This window comes from Monodelphis domestica, chromosome 4 (assembly GCF_027887165.1).
Source record: "Monodelphis domestica isolate mMonDom1 chromosome 4, mMonDom1.pri, whole genome shotgun sequence".
NCBI classification, from domain to species: domain Eukaryota; kingdom Metazoa; phylum Chordata; class Mammalia; order Didelphimorphia; family Didelphidae; genus Monodelphis; species Monodelphis domestica.
Window position 1 is genome coordinate 131700676 of NC_077230.1, and position 21327 is coordinate 131722002.

At 35.7% G+C, this 21327-nt stretch overlaps 1 protein-coding gene across 9 annotated transcripts in view; it reads left to right on the forward strand.

The window, feature by feature from the left end:
• MGAT5 (alpha-1,6-mannosylglycoprotein 6-beta-N-acetylglucosaminyltransferase) overlaps positions 1 to 21327 on the forward strand; it is a 410898-nt gene that overhangs the window by 305627 nt on the left and 83944 nt on the right. The window lies entirely within an intron of this gene.

Below are 21327 nucleotides of genomic sequence, written 5' to 3' on the forward strand. Positions count from 1 at the left end.
TCTTAGAATGGTATTTAGTACTTCAGCACTAGAATATATTAATGATAAAGCAACAGAAACACCAGATTGAATTGGATACATTGATAGCCAACCAAAAAAAGCATTTTATGTAAGAAACTCCTCCTCAATACACACAAGCAGATATTATAGTGAAATATTTTAGAGGACAGAGTTGGCTTGTGGGTTTAAAAATGCCTACCTATACACATTTACCTCATAAAATATATTCCTAAAATGATGTGATAAGATTCTTTGAACTAGGAAATGTTTTAACTTTAACCAGACAAATGCTTTTAAAACCACAAAAAGTTTCATGTTAATGGCTTGTGTTTTTTTTTTCTTTTTAGAGCAGTCTATAAAAAGAGGATATTTTCTCTATAACATTAATTTCTTTCTAAGATGTTAAGATATAATAAAGAGTTAATAACTGAGTTAAACTAAGATGTGAAAGGGAAGTTAATTTACCTAACACAGAGAAGCTGCCCTTGTCATAAACAACCTATATTTTCCAAATTTCTTAATACCTAGGACACCTTATCTTTTGAGCCAATGTGACAAAAAGATACATTTAAATTTAACCTGCAGTACATGAATAGATTTCTGGGGGGTCCTTGACTTTGATTGGGGGAAAAATTAAATCTATGTTTCAATATCATTAGATTCCTGTATAATCTTTTGCATTTTATTTTATTGGGAAAAAAAAAACGAACATGGTGGTGGTGTTCTTTCTAAAAATGACTATATAGGCTTTAATGGATTGCCAGAATTGGGGGAGAGGAAGTAGATGTTCCATGACACACCCTTCTTTAAAAGAAAGACTTCCTTTTTTTTTTTACAAAGTGATAATCTCACCCTTATCTCTTCAGTGAGCACCCAGGGGAACAACCTATCTAGACTGTATGTAATGGATTATTTTACAAGATTCCTATAAAATTATGCTTCTTTATCCTCAGACACTAAAATGTGCCCTGTTGCTGAAGCATTTTTTAGCTGGGACTCTAATCAGAACGGAATTTTTTTTTGTTCTCATTCTCAGCTGGGTTGTGAAATGAGGTCATGGACAGGAGGATGATGTTTTTGTGGGTGACTTAAGCTCAGGAGATGAAATGAGAGAACTATGTGTTGAATTTAGTCACACTTCCCACCTTTCTCTCCACTCTCAGGTAGGGATGGGGAAAAGTCTGCTTAAACTGGCTTGACCTTGAAATTTATTATTCCTGTCTCTAGACTGGATTCCTACTTTCTGCCAGATGACTCTGACAACCTTCTTAGTTTCGTAGATGGAACACTTAGTTCTAACATCTTTAAAAAAAAATTTTAAAGAATAGATAGAAATGCCATAAGTGCTCAACAAGACCCCTAAGTTTTTATCTCTTTGGCATAAATGTTTGAGAACAAATTAAAAATGCCAAGGTGTGAAAATTTTATGCCTTTTTACAAGAATTGTTTATTCCTCAAGCATGAGAAAAAGCAGACTAATACAATGTCTAACTCAGCTTGATTTGCTTCAACACCAGAAGTTTGGGATGTGATTCTGGATTTATTACATCATTCTAGCTTTGTATGCTGGGAAAGGCCCAAACAGATGTAGCACATTTTGAAATTTAGCATAAATATAGGACATGTTCTTGAAATTTTGAGCACAACACAGTGTGTAGGAGTTTGGTTTCTTTTTCCAAAATGTTCCCATCTCAAAGCATCCAGAAAACCAAGTACAAGAAACAGATGTTTCTTTTAAAACGAGTATTATTCAGGACACAAATGTGTGTGTTGCCACTAGTGTGAGCTACTCCGGAAGGTTGTGGAGTATTCTTTCTCTATCTTTCTACTCCACCATCTCCACCCCCTCCCCCAATGAATTTTAGGAAAATAAATGCCAACCCTTTCTTCTAAATTGTTTAAATAATTAATTGCCTGAAGGTAGAGAATTAAACCAGATGAACTCTTTTGATTTGTGATTCTGGAGTTTGTGCTCTTGGCCTTTAAGAGAAATGCTGGCCATACAAGTAGGAGGTATACCTCTTCTGGGAACCAAGGAACCCATCATTACTTCTAACCTAGCCCATCAGTATAACTCACTAAGGCTCCCTTCATCCTCATGCATCAATGCCCAGCCAGACAACCTGACAATTCAATGTAGCTTCCAACAGCTCTCTGCAAGAAAGAATTTGAAGTGCAATATTAATCTATTTATCTAATTTTGAGAGGAGGGGACAAGATAAAGTTTTCCACATGACTGAATTTTCTATATAACCAAATGTTACCTTTAAGTTCCAAAACTTTATCACCCAACCATTTCTTACAAATAGTTCATGTTTAGTCAATGTTTGGTCAATGACTCTTGATTTTTTTTTTTGGTGGAAGTATTTCTGAAATAAAGTAGACTAAAATGATATCACTGAAAAAGACCTGAAAGATAATCTAACACAATTTCTCATTTTACAAATGTAGAGATTTGGGCCCTGAGAAATTGCTGGCCAAGCCCACGTGGCTATTTAGTGACAGTCTTGGAGCTAGGACTCACTTGGTCTTGATTTCCTGTCTAATGTTTCCACTTCTTTGCAATGTCTCCCATTATATCACATATATTCCCTGCCTTCTTAAACTGATCATATAAACATAATTTCAGCCTTTTCTTAAATATTCATACATCATTTTGAAAATTGCATTTTACTATTATAAACTGACATCTTCATATTCTTTTGAGGTATCACAACTATTTGCCTTTTCAGTATATGGTCTCTGTTAAATGTTAAATAAATAAATAAACAAACAAACAAATAAATAAAAATAATAAATAAAATAAAATATCAGGAAAACAATCTCCTGAGCCAAAAACTGACTTTTATTGTTCAATTAATCACACCATCAGGGTTAAAGACAGGTTCAGTGCTGGTCTTAGATTCTACCACATTTGCTAATTTGCTTATATACCTTATACTAAAGAGTCAGATTAGACAAAGCTTCCCCAAAAAAGGAGAATGGTTAGCTGAATGCTTCTTCAGAAGGGGAAAACCAAAGTTTCCCCTTTTAGAAATCTTTCTTCCAGTTCAGGTTTTTTCATTATCTTCTTATGAAGGGGGGAATCATGTCCCCTGTCCCAATATACTAACAGCCAAAGTTATTCCATAGTTTCAGAGTCAGAAGAGATACCACTGTCTTAAGAAGTCTAGATATATTCCAAAATTCTAAAGACATGCCAATTCTCCTTGGCAAAGGATTTTTGCAAGGCACTTCAGGGGATTTTAACTTGTTAGTTTACTCACAATATGATTATTGATTACTGATTCTCACATTCAGTTATTATATCAATTAATAGCTGAGATTACTTATAACATCACTAAAATATTATTTAATAGGATTATATGAAGAGAATATATAGCTATATAAGAGCATTAAAAGTTGAATATAAACTGAAGTTGCTTAATTAAATTATCTTTTACATCTCAGACTGCAGTGCCTTTTCATTTCATGTATCTGATTTTGTTTTTATAATTTTTCTGTCTTCTCTCTCATTGCAAAGTTACTATTGGTCACTGTCAATGTTTCTGTGGCAGAACTTCCATCTCCCTTTTCAAATTTGCTATTTCTAATCTTCTTTGATCTAAGCAAATAAATAACCAAGAGTATGATAACTATATGTAGAGTAAGAATAAATAGGTTTGGTGTAAAAACCCAAGAGAATCCTTCTATGAATGAAAGCCCAAAGTTCCAGGGCATAGACTTTCTCTATTTTTGCTACCTATAGACCCTTTTGTCTTCTTTGTTCTTAGTAGTGTTCCAGATAGTTTAGAAAGATGAACTTTTAGATAGATCAGTTTTACTCCAACTCTAAGATTTTATAAATTCTCCTTAACTTTTCCCACAGGCAGCTTATCTGTCAAAGAGACCTAATGTTATCTCCTTTCATGCTTCAATAGCAACTCCCTATGTTAACTGGGAAAATACATTTCTTGTATTATGGCTAGTTAAAAGTGGAAATCTGTATGTAGAAGGCTTGTGCAAAATTTTAAAAATCATTTCATACCTGCAGAACCATCACTTTTTTTGGAAGGCTTTTGATGAATCATTAGGATCTTGCTTACAGTGAAGACATCAGTGAGAATGTTCAAAAGGTTAAAAGAAAAGTGCCTCAGTTTCTTAACTTCTTCACTGAAAAAACTTGTAATAAGCATATGACTTCATCAGGGCCCTCCTGATACATAATTAAGGTTCTAACTTCTCAGAATCAACATTCAACTTCAGATCCCATAATCAGAGTCAAATCCTTAACACCTTTGAAATTTATATATGGAGTTGCCATTAATTGAAACAGCAAGTGTGCCCCAACATCTCTGTAACTGTTTTCAGCTTGAGATTGACTTGTTTCTTTTGGATAGCATAAAATATGCACAAGTTTGAACCTGCAAAGGGGATTTGCAGTTGGCTAATTTGTTTTTTAGGATCTCCTCCAATAAAAATTCATATTACTGCAATAAAATCTAGTGGTCAGAGGTACTTTTGAGCTTAAGTGTGGGGGTTTTGTTTATGATCCTTGAAGGGAACAGGAACAGATTCCCTCTGGAACAACCTTCCATAATGTCAAAAGTAGGGAAGTGTGCCATATCAAGGACATGCATTAATTTCTCATTTTTTATAATCCAGTTCCTCTCCAGCTCCCTCAATATGAGTGAGAAATGCTTAAAAGGTTAAAAAAAATGTGAGCTCTCAAAGTGATTCTCCGTTTTCATGCTTGATTTGTGACTGTCCTCTTGTAGCACTCAGTTCTTTGATTTTCCACATGTGAGTTTGGGGAAGTTCTCAAATAATGCCCAACACCTGTTGAAGTTCTGTAAAAATAACTAGCAAGAAGGGTAACTAGGTAGCACAGTGGATAGAATGCCAGTCCTGAAGTCAAGAGGACTTGGGTTCAAATTTGGCCTCAGATGCTTCCTAGCTGGGTGTCCCTGGTCAAGTCACTTAACCCTGATTGCCTAGCCCTTGCCATCCTTCTGTCTTAGAACTGGTATTAAAACAGGAGGAAGTAAGGGTTTAAAAAGGGGGGAAAAACACCTCAAGTTAAAGAAACTAGCAAGCAGAACTTTCATGGATCATTGGTTTGTTAGTCAGCAAGCATTTATGAAACACTTACCCTGGCTAATGCCCTGGAAATACAAATACAAGCAAAAAGAAAGGCAATCCCTGCCCTTAAGCAGCTGACATTCTACTGGGCAAAAACACATAAAAAGGGAAATGAAATAGGAGAAAGAGAAGGTTCCCAGTGAGTGGGACATGAGGAAGAAATCCTGAGGGGTACAGCCTGGTGGCAAATGAAGACATTACTTCTTAGTAGCCTGAGTATCAGGAGGAGCCATCCAATATGAGTTCCTGGTGTGAAATGATTTTCCAAAATGCAGTTATTATTTGGATATAATAAAAAAGTCTCAGGAGTACAGCCTAGTTTGGAGCACTAAAGGTCCACATTTTAGATCCATTGATAGTAGACAAGGCTGACCTCAAACAAAATGACAACTTAGGAGTTTAGCTTTTATCAATTTTGCCTCCTTTTCCCCTTTAGTCCTTCTTGCTAACCCTACTGCAAGGGGCCACAGTGCACCTCCCCCCCATTGTCATCACACAGCATATCGTATTGTTGTCTTTCAGAGCCCTATCACTAATTTACCCATTCCATGTCTTTACTGCAGGGGTGTCTGCCCTCTACTTTCTAAGGTAATAGCTAGTAATGTAATCAAATGAATTTGGACTCAGTGGGTTTTTATGATACTTTTCTCCCAGGGGTATTTAGTTTTTTGTTAGGATATTCATAGAAATGTAAAACTTTAATGACTCTTTTCTGCTGGGAGCCATAGGCATGGTGTGCCAAGCAGGTGAGGCAGAAATTTTGGGTCAGGGAAACCATTTGGCATCCCTTAAATCATACCTCTATTTCAACTTCAGATAATACCAATGCTAGTTATAAATTCAGAGACCCATTCCCCTAAGCAAATGAATCCTTTTAGCCTTCTAAGACAGCTGCTTACCTGCTCTAAAGTAAGCTTGATCTCTAAATTAAGTATATCTTATGTCCAACTGTCTAAATGATAGACTCAGACATTAGATATTATCCATATCCTTTCTTCTCTTTCCATATGCCAACATAAATATAAAAAATAGTGAAGAATACATACAAGAGAAAAAGACCAATATATACAAAAATATTTATACTGGGGGCTTTTTTGGAGTCAAAAATACTTAAAACTAAAGGTTTGACCATCAACTAAGGAATGGATTAGTAAAATTATTTGAATGTAATACAAAAGTTCTTTTTTTTTTCATGGACCCTTTTTGCATTCTGGGTAAAGACTATGTACCTTTTAGAAGAATGTTTTTGAATGCATAAAATAAAAATAGAGAGCATTACAAAGTATACCAATTATATTAAATATAGTTTTCATACTATAAAAAAATTTCATGAACCCAAGTTTAAAACCCTTGATGTGAAAAGAATATTATTGTGGAATAATAAAAGAGAAGGTATCAGAGAAATCTCAGAAAAGAAGACCTATATGAATTGATATAGAGTGAAATGAGCAGAACCAGGAGAATAATATAAACAACAAAAACATGTAAATATAAACAATTTTGGAAGTTTTAAGTTTTAGTGACTCGGTAGCCACACAGCCTGAAGAGAAGTAATGTTAAATCATGATTCCCACCTCTGGAGAAAGAAATGACAAAATTGTAATGCAAAATGAGACATAAAGTTTTGGGGATATGGCCAACATGGAAATTTTATTTTGCTTGACTATGAATATTTATTACAAGGATTTTGTCTCTTTTTTTCTTTTTTCACTGAAGAAGGAGAGGTGGCCACAAGAGAAAAAAAATGGTATTGAAAATAAAAATTAAATTTAAAAAAAAGAACAAATACTCGGGAAAACAAGACAAAAGCCATCCTGAAGCAAAGTTGTAAATTAGGCAATGTTTTTCTTTGCTTCATTCTCTTTTACAATGCCTTCTTATCATCTCTATACCTGTTGCATTGTCTTTGATTTATGAACATACTCTGGTCCCTACCCAGACATGACTTTCTTCTCCAGCATTATCCTCTTTTTCTCATCTCTAAAGTGTTTGAACCATAGTTCAGATGATGGCAAGGTGGGCCAGACTGGAAATAGTTAGTAGACTGAGTAATCAGAGGGATAGCACAATAGGGAGAAGTTTAAACTAATGAACAGGCAATATTAGGTATGTCCAGCACATGATATGAAAAAAGCTTGATGGCAAGCAGTAATTACCTAGAAATGGGAAATAGAACTTAAAGGCAGGATACAACTTCATGGACCAAAACAAAATCCCAGGTCTGGAGGGTTTTCTAGATGCTGGGAGCAAAATAAAAAAGAAACCCAGGCACAGAGCAGCAGAATAGGGTTAATAAAGTTGCTCCCATTTGAGGACTAGAGAAAGGTTAGTTAATTGAGTCAATAAGCAGAAGACCATCCTCTCAAAATCAAAATCTCAGAAGAAAGAGGAAGCTTGATTTGCTGCTACTAATTCACTCTGAGAAGAGACTGGCCCATCACTTTCTTAATGTCCCCTTCTCAGGGGTCTTTGAATTTTCCTGGAGTAAACTCATTAACCCAAGAATAAATCTCTAATGTTGGAGTTTAATCATGTGGGATATACCAATGGGGATATGTATTTTTTAGAGGGAATTCAAATAACATCTACCCCAATACATGCAACTCTGACTCAGCTGGACCATTCAAAAGCCAAGTGGCAATTACCACAACTATGAGAAGAAAGAATGCCTCAGTGTTGAAGGCAAGTTCTTCTGGCTTAAATACGGAGGGCCCAAAGAGCTCTCTAGGGTTCAGCAGAGAAAAGGAATGTGCTCTCAAAGCCAATCACTTGCTTGGAAGAGTGGAAGGCCCAGCCAGCCAATGTACATCCTGAGGGTGGAGCAATGCTGGTAGGTTCCAAGTGGCTGCCTGCTCCTGCAATTCTAATAGCACTGAGATGAGTTCATTTGTAGCTCTTAGTAAACACAGCTGTTGTGGTTGTAATTTGTCTCCAGACTCTTTACTATGACTCCAAACCTAACAGTTTGGCAACAGAGATGGGAACGATGGTGGTTAGGGGTGGGAAAAGAAGTTGTTCTCTGAGAGGAAGAGAAGAACAGCAGCTGTCAGAGAATGAAGGCTATAGAGAGCAATGAAGGGTTGAGGGGAAGTTAAAAAAAGAAACGGAAAAAGCAGGGAAGAAAAAAAGCTCACTTTTAACTGACACATTTCGAATGGTTGACCAAGAGGTCTCATGTGCTGAAGTGCTCTGTGGTAATGGAAGAAGCCAGAGCGGTGATGTCTGAGGTGGTTTGGAAGACCCCAAAAGATGGATAGATAACACTTTAAGGATGAGAGAAAAAATGTTGTGTGTGTGTTTTTTTTTTAATTGGAGACAGGTTTACATTTCTCTGAATTTGAGAGTATTGGAAAGACTTGGCTTCAGAATGAGATTAGACACTGGGTTAGAAGAACGGTTGAGATATCAGTTTGTTTATGAGATTTTTTTTTTCTTAAGCAAACTTAGTAGAAAATTATTGGAAGTGCAGCCTATGGGGAAAATTTGTTTTGGACAGGAGTGCCAAGCACAGTCTGAGTTATTATGAAAGCACTGTCCACAGCATGAAAAGATTTAATGGCTCTCGATGACTCCAAGCAACAAATAGGTACTTGAGAGGTGTTCTTAGTATCAAAATCTTGTGTTTGTGGTAGAAGCTGTGTGTGTACACTGAGAATTCCACACTAATTCCTTGAAATAACTACAGCATTGCTAAAAATGTGTTCTGCCTTATGCTTCTAGAGACTATGGAAGTCCTGAAGATGAAGAGCTAGCATTTTCCATGAAGGAGAGAGAAGATATCTATCTCCCAATTCCCTTAGTTCAAAGAAGTCTTACTTCAAAAAGGCACCTAATTACACTGTATTTTTAGTTTGGAAAAACAAAATGAAAACTAAAGAGCTACAACTTGATAATGGGGAAATGCTATATTATTCCTCTCCTTAAAGATTGCAAGATGTAGGAGCTTTTAATCACATCTATCCTTGCTTAAGGGTTAAGCCACTACAGTGAAATAATAGTAATAGAAGCAATGGGAACATAAGGCAAATTATTTTGGGCTTCCCTTAGAGATAAGTCAAAGTGGACAGGACCATGGTAAAAACCAGTCATGGGGATGCAAAAGAAAATCATATTAATCTATGAGGCAGCCAGATGGATAGAGCATTACACCTGGAATCAGGAAGACCTAAGTTCAAATCCAGCCTGTGACTCTGGGCAAATCACTTTGCCTCATTTTCCTCTATTATAAATTGGATTATAATAGCACCTACTTCATGGAGTTGTTTATGAGGATTAAATAAGTGAATATGTGTAAAAGTATTTAACACTTTATCTGACATTTAGTAGGCACTATATAAATGCTTCTTCCATTTTCCTGTCTCCCTTCCTCATTAATGGGATCAAAAAGTAAAAAAATGTAAGGGTGGCCACTTCTTTTCATATATATATATCCATCCACAGATAGATAGATAGACAGTTATATAATGATTGCACAAATGTTTGTACATCTGTTGTTCAAAGGCACAATCCAAACAAACATTCCATGCTGAGGATGGGGAGGAGGTACTGGGAGGGATATGACCCATACACAAGTAAATATAAAGTACATACAAAGCATTTCTTTATAGTGCTTACCATAATGCCTTACACGTTTGATGATTTCCCAAGATAAATAATTGCTAAAACCTTTGAGGACTAAATAATTTTTTTTTCCAGAAGTCTGGAAAGCAGAGGACTTGCCTTTGTTGGAACCTGCTTTATCAATGTGCAGCAATGTCTCCTTACCCTTGACTTAGTTGCTACAAGGCAAAACTCATTGTTAAAGAGTTTTAGGTAAAGAATATGGAGTGTGAGTATAGCCTGCTTATACCAAGCTTTGGTGGGTGCATTTTCCACATTTTTACTCTGAGAAGAATAGTTGTAACTTCTAAAATCCTCAAAAATAGTTGGAAAATATTAGGTATAGATTTAGTAATATGCTTCTGATAGAGTATTTAGCATTTATTCTTAAAAGGTTCTATAAATGCTATATACACATATGCATCATACTTTGATGCTGACACTTCAAGCCCTCCAAAGTCTGGCTCTCACCTTCCTTTCCATTGCTTTTTCCCATTATTCCATACACTTTCCGTTTTACTCAGACTTGTCCTTCTTGCATTCTCAGAAATGACATTCCCATCTTCGGTCTCCATACCTTACATAAGGGACTCCCCATTTTTGTGAATGTGCACCCCAATATCTAGGTCTAAAGCTCTTTAATGTCCTCAAGAACACAGGACCTGCTGCCCACAGGCCTTTCTTGGCTCCCTACCACACCTCACCCCCATTAATGCCTTCCCACCCTTGAACTTGCTTTATATGTGCTCTATATTTACTTGTAGATATATTATAGCCAATTCCCACTCCAGAATGTAAACATTTTGAGAGCAGAGCAGGAATCATTTGGTTTGATCTTTGTATCTTTGCAAGTTACACAGTACCTTGCATATCTGTTTTTTTTTATTTGTTTGTTTTTGTTTTTAACCAAAGCTGTGACTTTGAGGCAGTTTGAGGACAGAATGGTCAGAACACTAAACTAGGAATTGGGAAGATAGTTGTTAGATGCTGACTAGCAGTGTGACCTTGGGCAAGTCACATACCTTCTCTTACAATCTTAATTTTCTCATGTGGAAAATAGAGAAGAAAATAACAATTTTCATAAAGGTTTGTGTAAGGCTCAAATGATAGAAATACCCAATTGTTTTTCAATAGTTTTTCAGTTGTATCCAACCCTTTGTGAGCCCATTTGGGGTTTCCTTGGCAAAGATACTGAAATGGTCTGCCATTTTCTTTTCCAGCTCATTTTACATATGAAGAAACTGAGGTAAATAGGATGAAGTAACTTGTCCAGGGTCACAGGACTAGTGTGTGAGGTCCAGATTTGAACTCAGGAAGACAAAACTTCCTGATTCCAAATCCAGTGCTCTATCCACTGTGCAGCCTAGCTACATATACATAAAATGTTTGACAGACTCTAACAATATAAAAACTAGCTATTATCCTTAGTATGGGAAGTTCCTAATGAAGAAAACACCTACCAAATCAGGTTCAGACCTTCTCTGCAACTTTTAGGAAAGAGTTTCCTAAGACAATTGAAAGTTTTAAGAATCTTGCCTAGAATCACATAGCCAATATATATCAAAAGCTGAATTTGAACCCATCTTCCCAACTCAGGCTGACTGTCTACCCATTATATCTGGACAAAGTATATATTTAGTATATATTTGCTGTATTTAACTTAATAAGCTCTGGAATATACCACCCACACCCCCATGCCCCTCACCCCCCCAGAAGAGAATTAATCTGTGTTTGGGGAAAACAAAAACAAATGATGTTTCCCTGTGAATGTCCTGGTCTTACTTCAAAAGATGCCAAGCCTTGAGGAAAGTACAGTGGTCCTACTGAGTTTATAATCTCAAAGTTGGCCATCCCTCTTCATATTACTCAGATTTCTTAAGTTCTTTACAATTGTGCATCATTCTTTCACTGCTGGAAAATGGAAAAGAACCTTCCTTGTCCCTAGAGTAGACTGTCTCCACAGCACTCTATCCCAAAGTAACAAATCAGTGCACAAGTCTCTATTGATGTTAGGCAGAAATGCCAAAGAAAATAGGCCAGTTTCTGTACTTTGTCCTACAATGCCTTTATATTACCACAATGAAACCTTTTATTATATAAGAGACATTAACGGCAGGTAGATGACTCAGTGGATTAAGAGTCAGGAGGTTGTGAAATCAAATTTGGCCTTAGAAATTTCCTAGCTTTATAAGCCTGGGCAAGTCACTTCACCCCACTTGCTTAGCCCTTTCTGCTCTTCTGCTTAGTATTGATTCTAAGATGGAAAGCAAGAGTTTGAGAGAGGGAGGGGAAGGGGAGAGAGAGAGAGAGAGAGACAGAGAGAGACAGAGACTTAGATAAGTGTTATCTCTATTTTACGGGCCCCACAGTTACATGAAATAAAATTCTATGTAATGTCTAAATGATTTGAACCTGCTATGAACCAAAGCCAAAATCATGTACAATAAATTGTACACAATTATGTTCTTGATTTGTAAACTGTACAAACATGATCTGTTTTCAGGTAATTTATAATAATATACTCAAACATCTGAAGAACATGGAGACAAAATAAAACTGGAAATTAACAGAGAAACAGACAGGAAACTTTTTTCATTACATATAAATCAGGCCTAAATATTTGGGGTAGGTTGGAAAGATGGTAAAATACCAGCTGTGACTCTCAGATAATGAGATGCATATTCATGTGTGACTTGTCTACTTGCTTCTCTTTCTGTCACACCTCATAGATCCACAAATGAAGTGGAGAACTGGGAGGGCGACCATGGAAATGAGCACAGCAGGACTAGGGAGACTCAGGGTGGTGCGGAGGGGACAGTGTTGAACCTACCGGTCTCGTCTGTGTAATTAGAATCTTCTCCCCAGAACTCTCTTTTCCATTCCCACTTTATGTGCTTTGAAGATAAAGTTGTGGGCGTAGCTCCTCCCTCTCTCTCTCTTCTTCCCTGAACAGGGCTATGGAGACTGGGGGGAGAGCTTGGCAGGAAAGTTTACTCACGTGGTCATACTTAAACTTTGTACTTCTATCTTTCATTACTTCTACTTCATGTAATAAATCTTATAAAATATAATACTTGGAGTTATTGGACATTAAATCTTACATGTCCTTGGGAGAAAGCTCAATTGTACCCTTTTATGGCAGACATGTGAGGGAGGGACATTAGTCTTCACTCTCTGCTGAGATTTAACTAGACTTCCCTTTAGTGCCACTTATCTGAATGGACAAGAAGTCCATCGTCTTTTCTTCTTATCTCCCTTGATCTCCACGGACTTCCCATCATCTCCAGGATCAAATACGAAATGCTCAGTTTGGCATTCAATGCCAAAATTTATGACCTACCCCCTTCTGCCTTTCCAGTCTTCTTACACCTTATTCTACAACATATACTCTTTGATCCAGCAATACTTGCCTTCTAGCTGTTCCACAAACAAGACACTCCATTTTTTCATCTTTCATCTCTGGGCATTTTCTCTGACTATCCCCATGCCAGGAACTCTCAGTCACTGCTCTGACTACTGATCTCCCTGGTATCTGTTAAATCTGTTCATCTTCCCTAGCCTCACTTAATTCCAGTGCCTTCCCTCTGAATGCAGCTTGTGTTTTATAGGTTCGTTTTTGTGTCCTCTCCCTCATTAAACTGAGTTTCTTGAGGGCAAGAACTGTCTTCTGCCTCTTTTTGTATCCTGAGCTCTTAGCACATTGTCTAGCAAATGGTAAATGCTTAATAAATGTTTATTTTTTGATTGATTATTTATTTGATTGATTGATTAGCCAGTGGTCTCAGTCCCATCCATTTCTGGGGCCAGGAGGGCTGCACCTGTTTTAAAATGTTGTGCAAACTAGAGCTTTCAACACTAGTTTTGATGAAAATCCCAAATTCCCAAAAGAACTTGTCCTCAAGTAGAGACACGGATTTCTTTTCTTTGTTTTTTAGTGATAATGTTAACATGAAATGAATTGAAAATGGGATAATTGAAACCACTGGCAGTTTGGATAACAGCTCAAAAATGTGAAGCAGCAACTTGGTAGCTTCAGTGGGGAATTTCCTTTGCCATTTGAAGAAAATATTCTTTTTTTCATGAACTATATGCGCTATATTTAATTGACCAGAAAGGTCTTGTTAGAAGAGAGAATAGGAAGAATGCATTTTTAGACCTTATGCAGATGTATCCAATCAAACTGACTTTAACTACATATCTTCAATTCTTCTGCATCACGTAGGGATGAGTAGGCCATTTGTTTTATTTTTGCATTATGTTTGCAAATAATAATAATTGTGTCCTCTTGGAATTTTTCAGTTTACAATGTACTTTTCTTCACCATAACCTTATAAGTAGGTAGTGCAAGTGCTATGATCCCCATACATAGATGAGCAAACTGAGGCCCAAATAGTTTGGGCCTTCTGAAGGCCAATGACTAGTAAGCAACACAACAGGGACTCCAATCAAGGCTAATCAATGTTTTCTCATTTCTGTTTCATCACTCTTTCCACAAGGACATGTTTCTGCTGAATTTTAACTCTGAAGGGCATAATAAGAAAGAAACAATGAAAACAAAACACCAGTCAAGGCAGGTCTTCCTAACAATGCCTCCATGGTAGAGCTGCTTTTTTCTTCTTCCCTGTTACTCCTAATGTATTCTGAAATCACTCAATCTGACTACTATCATAATCATCATTTATGGGGCAGCTTAGTGTGGTTGACTGATCCAGTTTACCTCCTAACCTCGAGTTAGCTTAAAAAAGTCCTTCTAAACTATCTGGATATTTTTCAGTGGAAAACTTAATTTAAACAAAAGAGGCAATTAGCTCAGTCAAGATGATTCGGAAATAAGAGCTCATGGGAAATCTTGGATCTGTGACTGGAAAAACAACTCATTTCTTCCTATAAAGGTGATATAATATTTGAAATGTTCTCATCTTTTGATATTTTCCCATAGAATGTTCTTTCTATTCTCCCCCTTTACCTATAATACTTTCCCCCCCTTTTTTACTTTAATTGGGTCTTGTACTATCCTGTAGTTATGAGGAATAAACAATGATGAATGAAATGTGGTTTTTTAAAGAATTTTAGTAAATAAAAGCCTTTCAGAAGATAAAAATGATAATGCTCTCAAATATAGTATTTATATCTGAGTATTCTATATTTTTCAAGAGGCTGCTTGCATTGCTTGACTCCAAGGTCAAGTATTTTCTTCTAGTTTTGTTCTTTCCAACCTTAAAATAAAAAGGAAGTTGTTTCTGTGGCTATAGTCCAATAGACCTCCTACTTTAGGAACAACTACAAAGGGACTAATGTAAGCAATTTCTAATCCTGGGGAGGAAAACCTCTAACTTTCTAGAATTTAACTTTGCCCTTTAGATGAGAAGTTCAGAGTGTTTCATCTTCCACTGGGCCTATCTTAATATAAAGGCAATCTTCTGGTACCTGAAAATGGAGAGAAAGCGATGTTAAAGTAGTCGTGCTTGCTAATTCAACTAGGAATTCTCCAACTGAGCATCTGGATGGAGTTAGGCCAAAGAGATACGTGTTTTAACCACCTTCCAGAGAAAAAGTAATCTGACTATTTTAACGCCAGCAAATGCCTAAATGAGAATCCAGGGATTGATCTATATTCCATATGGCCTGCTTCCCTTGATTGGTCTCATTTTAATCCCTTCTTGGACCTTACATTTCCCTCAAGAAAGGGGAAAGAGAAGAGTATACTTTAGATAGAGTTTAATGCTAAAAGGGACTTTAAGACATCATATAGTCAAATCTTCCTCATTTTGCAGGCAAGATAACTTCAGAAGATGGAAGAATAGATTTCCCCAGGTCATATTGGTAGTTCATGGCAGACCCAAGAGTAAAACTCAATAAAGTATTCTTTATGCTATATAGAATAGACATACTTAACACATCTTGAAGTATTTTATTGGTCTTTAAAGTTTAAAAGAAATTCTGCCAAATTAGGGTCTACTTATATAGTTTGTTGTAGTTAGTGGATAACACACTGGGCTTGGAGTTAGGAAGACTTGAATTCAAATCCTGCCTTTCATATTAACTCTGATCTAGAGCAAGTTATTTGACCTCACGTTCTATGAGGTAAAATAACACATACAAATATAGGATCAAAACAGCAGCATGACTGGTGAAAAATACCTGAAAAAAATTTTCTCCCTTCAACGAAATTAAAATAATTTTCAGATATCTTAGGCTGCCCATGAACCTAGTTTCAGTTAAGCTACCTTGAAACATACTTTTTTCATTCTCAAATGTAGAGCACCTCTTTTCAAAGTTCTTTTAGAGTCTGATGACCTCTGCAGAGGACAATATTGAAATATAGGTTGTCCTTTGGCACTTTTATATCATACTCTAACTTTTGTCTTGAAGATTTCTAAGTTTATTTTCCCATGGATTTCTTCTTTTTTTTAAATCTATATTTTTAAAACCTTATTTTCTGTCTTAGAATCAATACTAAATACCTGTTTCAAGGCAGAAGAACAGTTAGGGCTAGGCAATTGGGGTTAAGTGACTTGCCCAGAGTCACATAGCTAGCACATGTCTGAGGACATATTTGAACCCAAGACCTCCCATCTCCAACCCTGGCTCCCTGTCTAGTCAGCCACTTGGTTGCTTATTTTCCCATGGATTTTTGAAAATTTTTGCCCTCTAGATACAAAATAACAAATTGTAGTCTTTAAAGTTGGTTTATTTTAAAACCTGGAGATGTCTTTTTAACATTATTAGAATATGGATCCCAATTTATATTAAAAACTGATTAATTTATAGGCTGACTGTGTGGTTTGTTTATTTCAATTGGACTTTCATGCACATAACATATATTAAGAAAGTAACAGAGGAAAAAATTAGAGGAAGGATGTTTCTATTACTAATTGCAAAATAGGTCTTAGCCTATACAGGGTTTTCAAAAACAAAAGTCCTCTGCTTTGCCTACAAGGTGATTGATGGTGCCTGGTTATGTAGCATCAGCCCATTTATTACATTTACATGAAGAACTACAAGCCTACATACTTGCCAGTATTTAAAATACAATTTTAAGAAGCTTATAATACTCTTTAAATATCAGTTTCACAATTTGTTATAGTTTGAGAGGCAGCATGATATAGCGGATAGCCTTCTTTAAGACCAGGAACATCTGGATTCGCAAACTACCTCTGGACACAGGCTCAGTGACTCAGGATAAGTCACTTAACCTTTCATTTCTCTATTCAGCTCTCTAAGGCAATACGTTTTGAAGAAAGCAACAATCTGCATTGGTAGAAGGAGTTTATGTATAGTTCTTTATAGCAATAAGATTTGCAAGTCCAGTCCTCATTGCTATCCTTAAGAATCTTGACATGGATTATTGTTTAGCCCTCACAACAACCATGTATGAGTTATGTAGGACAGTATCATTATTATTATTGTTATAATTCATTCCTGTTTTTTACAGATTAAGAAACTGAGACTAAGACATAGAACATAAATCAGTTAAGTCTACTTAAACCAGAACTCTATGGGCCTCTGTTTTCACATCTGTGCAAATAAAATGGTTAGACTTGATGACTTCTAAGGTCCCTTCTGACTCTAAATCTGTGATCCTCTGGCCTTTGGATATTCCCAGTTCTATTGTGTATTTAAAAGAGAGAAAGAGTTTTTTTAAGTATATTTAAATACAATGAATCAAACTATTAAGCTCATTTCCTTAGAATTATTTGTCTTCTTCCTACTTATAGACTACCTTAAAACATTTTCATAACTTTTGATCTGAATAATTTAGCTTGCATTCGGCCTCATGAATTTAGAAGGCATTCATTACTTCTTTCTCCCAACTCTGCTACTTAGTATAAACACTAAATATCCCTCAGCAGCAAGTAGTTTCTCTTTTAAGTTGATTCACCTAGCTATTGAACTATCACACCTTTAATTGTTCCTTAATAACTAATATTTACATAGTGTAATAAAGTTTGTAAAGTCTTTACATATATACCCATTTTCAGATGAGGAAACTGAGACCTGAAGGAATTAAATTATTTGCTTAGGATCGCACAGCTAGGAAGTCTCTGAGACTGGATTTAAAATCAGATAATCTGACTCTAGAGTCCAGCACAATCTCCTGATTGTGATGAAAACCTCTTTTCTTCTCTCTCATCTCTTTCTTCAGTGAATCACGACTACTTTTTATGGAAAGTACACATGAAATCAGTATTTGGTCTCAGCTATTCCTTATTTAGTGCTCAGAACTCTTTTTTCCAGGTAAAGTGTAATAATAATGATGATAATAAATAATAGTTAAAATGTACATAGTATTTACTACATGCTAGAAACTGTTCTAATAACTTTACAATTATTATCTCATTTGATCCTACTGCTATTGTTACACCATTTTACAAATGAGGAAACTGAGATAGAGATTTACCCAAGGTCACACATAGAGGAAGTATCTGAAGCTGAATTTGCACTTAGGATATCCTGACCCCAAGCCCAGTACTTTATGCTCCAAATCACTTAGGATAAAAAACCATCTTCTTAACAAGCTAATTCCTTATCACCTTTATATGTGTATATATATATTTTTTTATTATTTAGCAATCAAAATTAGGATTAAATCAGTATAAATAATTTTATTCTCACTTGAGAAAGAATTTAATTATATTTTACTCCTAGATTCCTGCAATCAGCACCATCTTTTTTATTCTTTATTTTCTCCTGATTTTGCTATGTTCCCTTCCAATTTTTTCAGGCTCTTTAGTAAGTATAAAGGGGATTGTGACTGAAAAACTGATTAAAAAATTGTTCATTAGGAACGGATTATTTAGGAATGTGGAAATAGGATCTGAGGATGCCTAAAAAGCCTATCATGACCCAAAGTAGAATGTTTGTTTTTATGTGCATATATAACTTTTCATATGCACAATAAAAATTTTGCATTTGTATGTATATATGGAAACATGGACACATATATGGAAATATATCAATATGTACATACATATATAAAAGGGAAATAGAAGCATGAGAGATTTTTATTGCCCAAATGAAGGATCATATTTGAGGTGAAGCAAGGCAGCAGAGACCTTATCTAAGAATTTTAGAAATTGCAAAAATAAGACAAGTACCTTCAAAAAAAGAAGGGGAAAGAAAATGAGACCTTGATAAATGCTTCAAAGAAGAACAAATCAGTATTCCTTTTCTCAGGGAACAGAAATACCTATATTGGGTTTCAGAAATGTAGAAAAGATGAAAATAGCTAAAGTGGGAGCTTTGAATATCATAACTTGGAAGCCAAAAGAAGACCTCATTAGTTTTGTCATCTAGTAAATCCCATCAGAGAATTTCATTGAACTGCATAACAAAAGAAATCCTCAATGGTACATTGGGGCAAACAAATTTCTTTTAAGTATGGACTTATAGAGAATGGACTATTTGAGAAGTGCTCAGGAATGAGTAGCTGTGAGGGAGGAAAGATGACTAGCTGACCAGGGATGGAAGGCACTAAGGCAAACATTTAGCATGAAGGATATAAAGCCATAAATGAGTAAGGAAAAATATGTACATGCCACTTCTATGTGATGTGAGGTCATCTGATTAGTGAATGAGTGATAGCCTCCAGAGGTGATTTCTAGGGCATTCAGGAACTCTTTGGAAGTGATTAGAGACATCTTTATTGAAGTGAATTTAAATGTGTCCTTAAGAATACCCAGAAATGTGAATCAGACATAGAGTCTATACATCCATTTGATATCTAATCATATTCTCACAAACCATAGCTCTTCTGTTCTTTTGAATCCTTCTAAAATCTTAACTTTGTTTTTCTTATTCCTTCTCAGAGATAACTGAAAATCACTCTTTTGGTTACTGTGACCAGAGAATTAGCTATCTAGTGACCAACTTCTCGATGATAAGCCTCTTCTTCAGTTAGGTTGATTTTCAGATACCAGACTGTTTGTATCTAGACTTATGGTGGAATAACATGAAATAGATATATAAAAGATTTTTAACCTGGTGTCTGTGAGTAGAATTGAAATGACTCAGTGAACTCAGATAAGAAAAAAAATATGGAACTAGTTTTCTTCGTAATCCTCTGTTTCATTTCATACATTTAAAAACATTCTGATGGGGTTGGGGTGGGGTGAGGAACCCACTGACTTCCAGATTGCCAAAGGGATCAATATCATAAAAACAGTTCGTAACCCCCCAGAATAAGGGGGCTAAAAACCTGCCATAGTTGCTGGATTCTAGGCAAGTATAAATTTTTGGCCATCTAAATCTTTATCTAGTATCCAATGAATTTACTACTAGAGGAACTGAGCACATTAGTTTTGATAGTTAATGAAATCAGATGATATAAAGTGACAGCTAATTATAAGGCTAACAAGTTTTTTCTAGGAGATGTATAGCCAAAGAAATAATAAAGGAGTAAAAAAAATGTTTTTTAAGAATTTGATGATGTTTTCTGAAGCAAGCCATCCTTTGCCATGATACTTAGTAACTTTGATGAAAAGGTGGGAATAAGGAAATAATATGTTGGACTTTTTGGATGGGGTAAAGGATATACTGGGAAAATAAGGATTAAAAAATGAAAGAATTTCAAATCTTATAGATTATTCAGAAGTCTTACATTTGTATATCATCAGATCATGTTTCACAAAAAGTTTTAGACATTTTGAAAACAAAATTAAATGGATCTTAACTAATTACTGATTCAGAATCATTAAGAATTGGGGTGATAAAAGATAAGAGAATAGGAGGTACAATATAAGCACTCCAAACAGATGTAGTTAAACATGTTATTGACTCTGAAAATGAAGAAATGGATTAAAGTAAAAATATTGATTCCATTCATCACCATTTTTTATAGAAGTTTAATCACTGTGAGGTAATTTTTGCAACAAAAATATGAGAAGAACCTAGAAACTGCTTCTGCCAGAAAATGCTTTTATCTCCTTGCCAAATAAGGAAATAATGATAGCAAAGGGAGGACTTTTTGCAAGTTATTATATTATAATAGAAATTTTCTATAATAGAGGAGAATATATATATACACATATAAATATAAAGTTTATGAATGGTATTGCCATGTTAAAAACAATATAGCAGTAGGGAGCATCTAAGGGAGCAAACCAAGATGGCTTAGTGGATAGTGATCCAGGCCTGGAGATGGGAGGTCCTGGGTTCAAATGTGACCTCAGACAGTTCCTAGCTTCACCTGGACAAGTCAGTTAACCCCCATTGCTTAGCCCTTAGTGCTCTTCTTCCTTGGAATCAATACTTAGTATGGTTTCTAAGATAGAAGGTGATGTTTTGTTTTGTTTTTAAAGATATAGTGGTAGAAATAACCCTATTTGGCAACCATCTATAAAAAAAAGAAAGAAAGAAAGAAACCAATCATCTGGTGAAGCATAAAACAGGGAGATAAATGTATAAGTTGACCAAAAGTATTCATCATTGTGATACAGGAGATCTAGAACATAGTCCTAATTAAAGAAGGATTTCTTGTGGATGGTGAGGTCCTCCAGACACTCCTGTCTACAGATGACATTGTGCTGATTGCATCAAATACTGAAACATTGCATAGCCTTCTGGAAGAGATCTGCAACTACTCAAAAAATTGGACTTGACTATCTA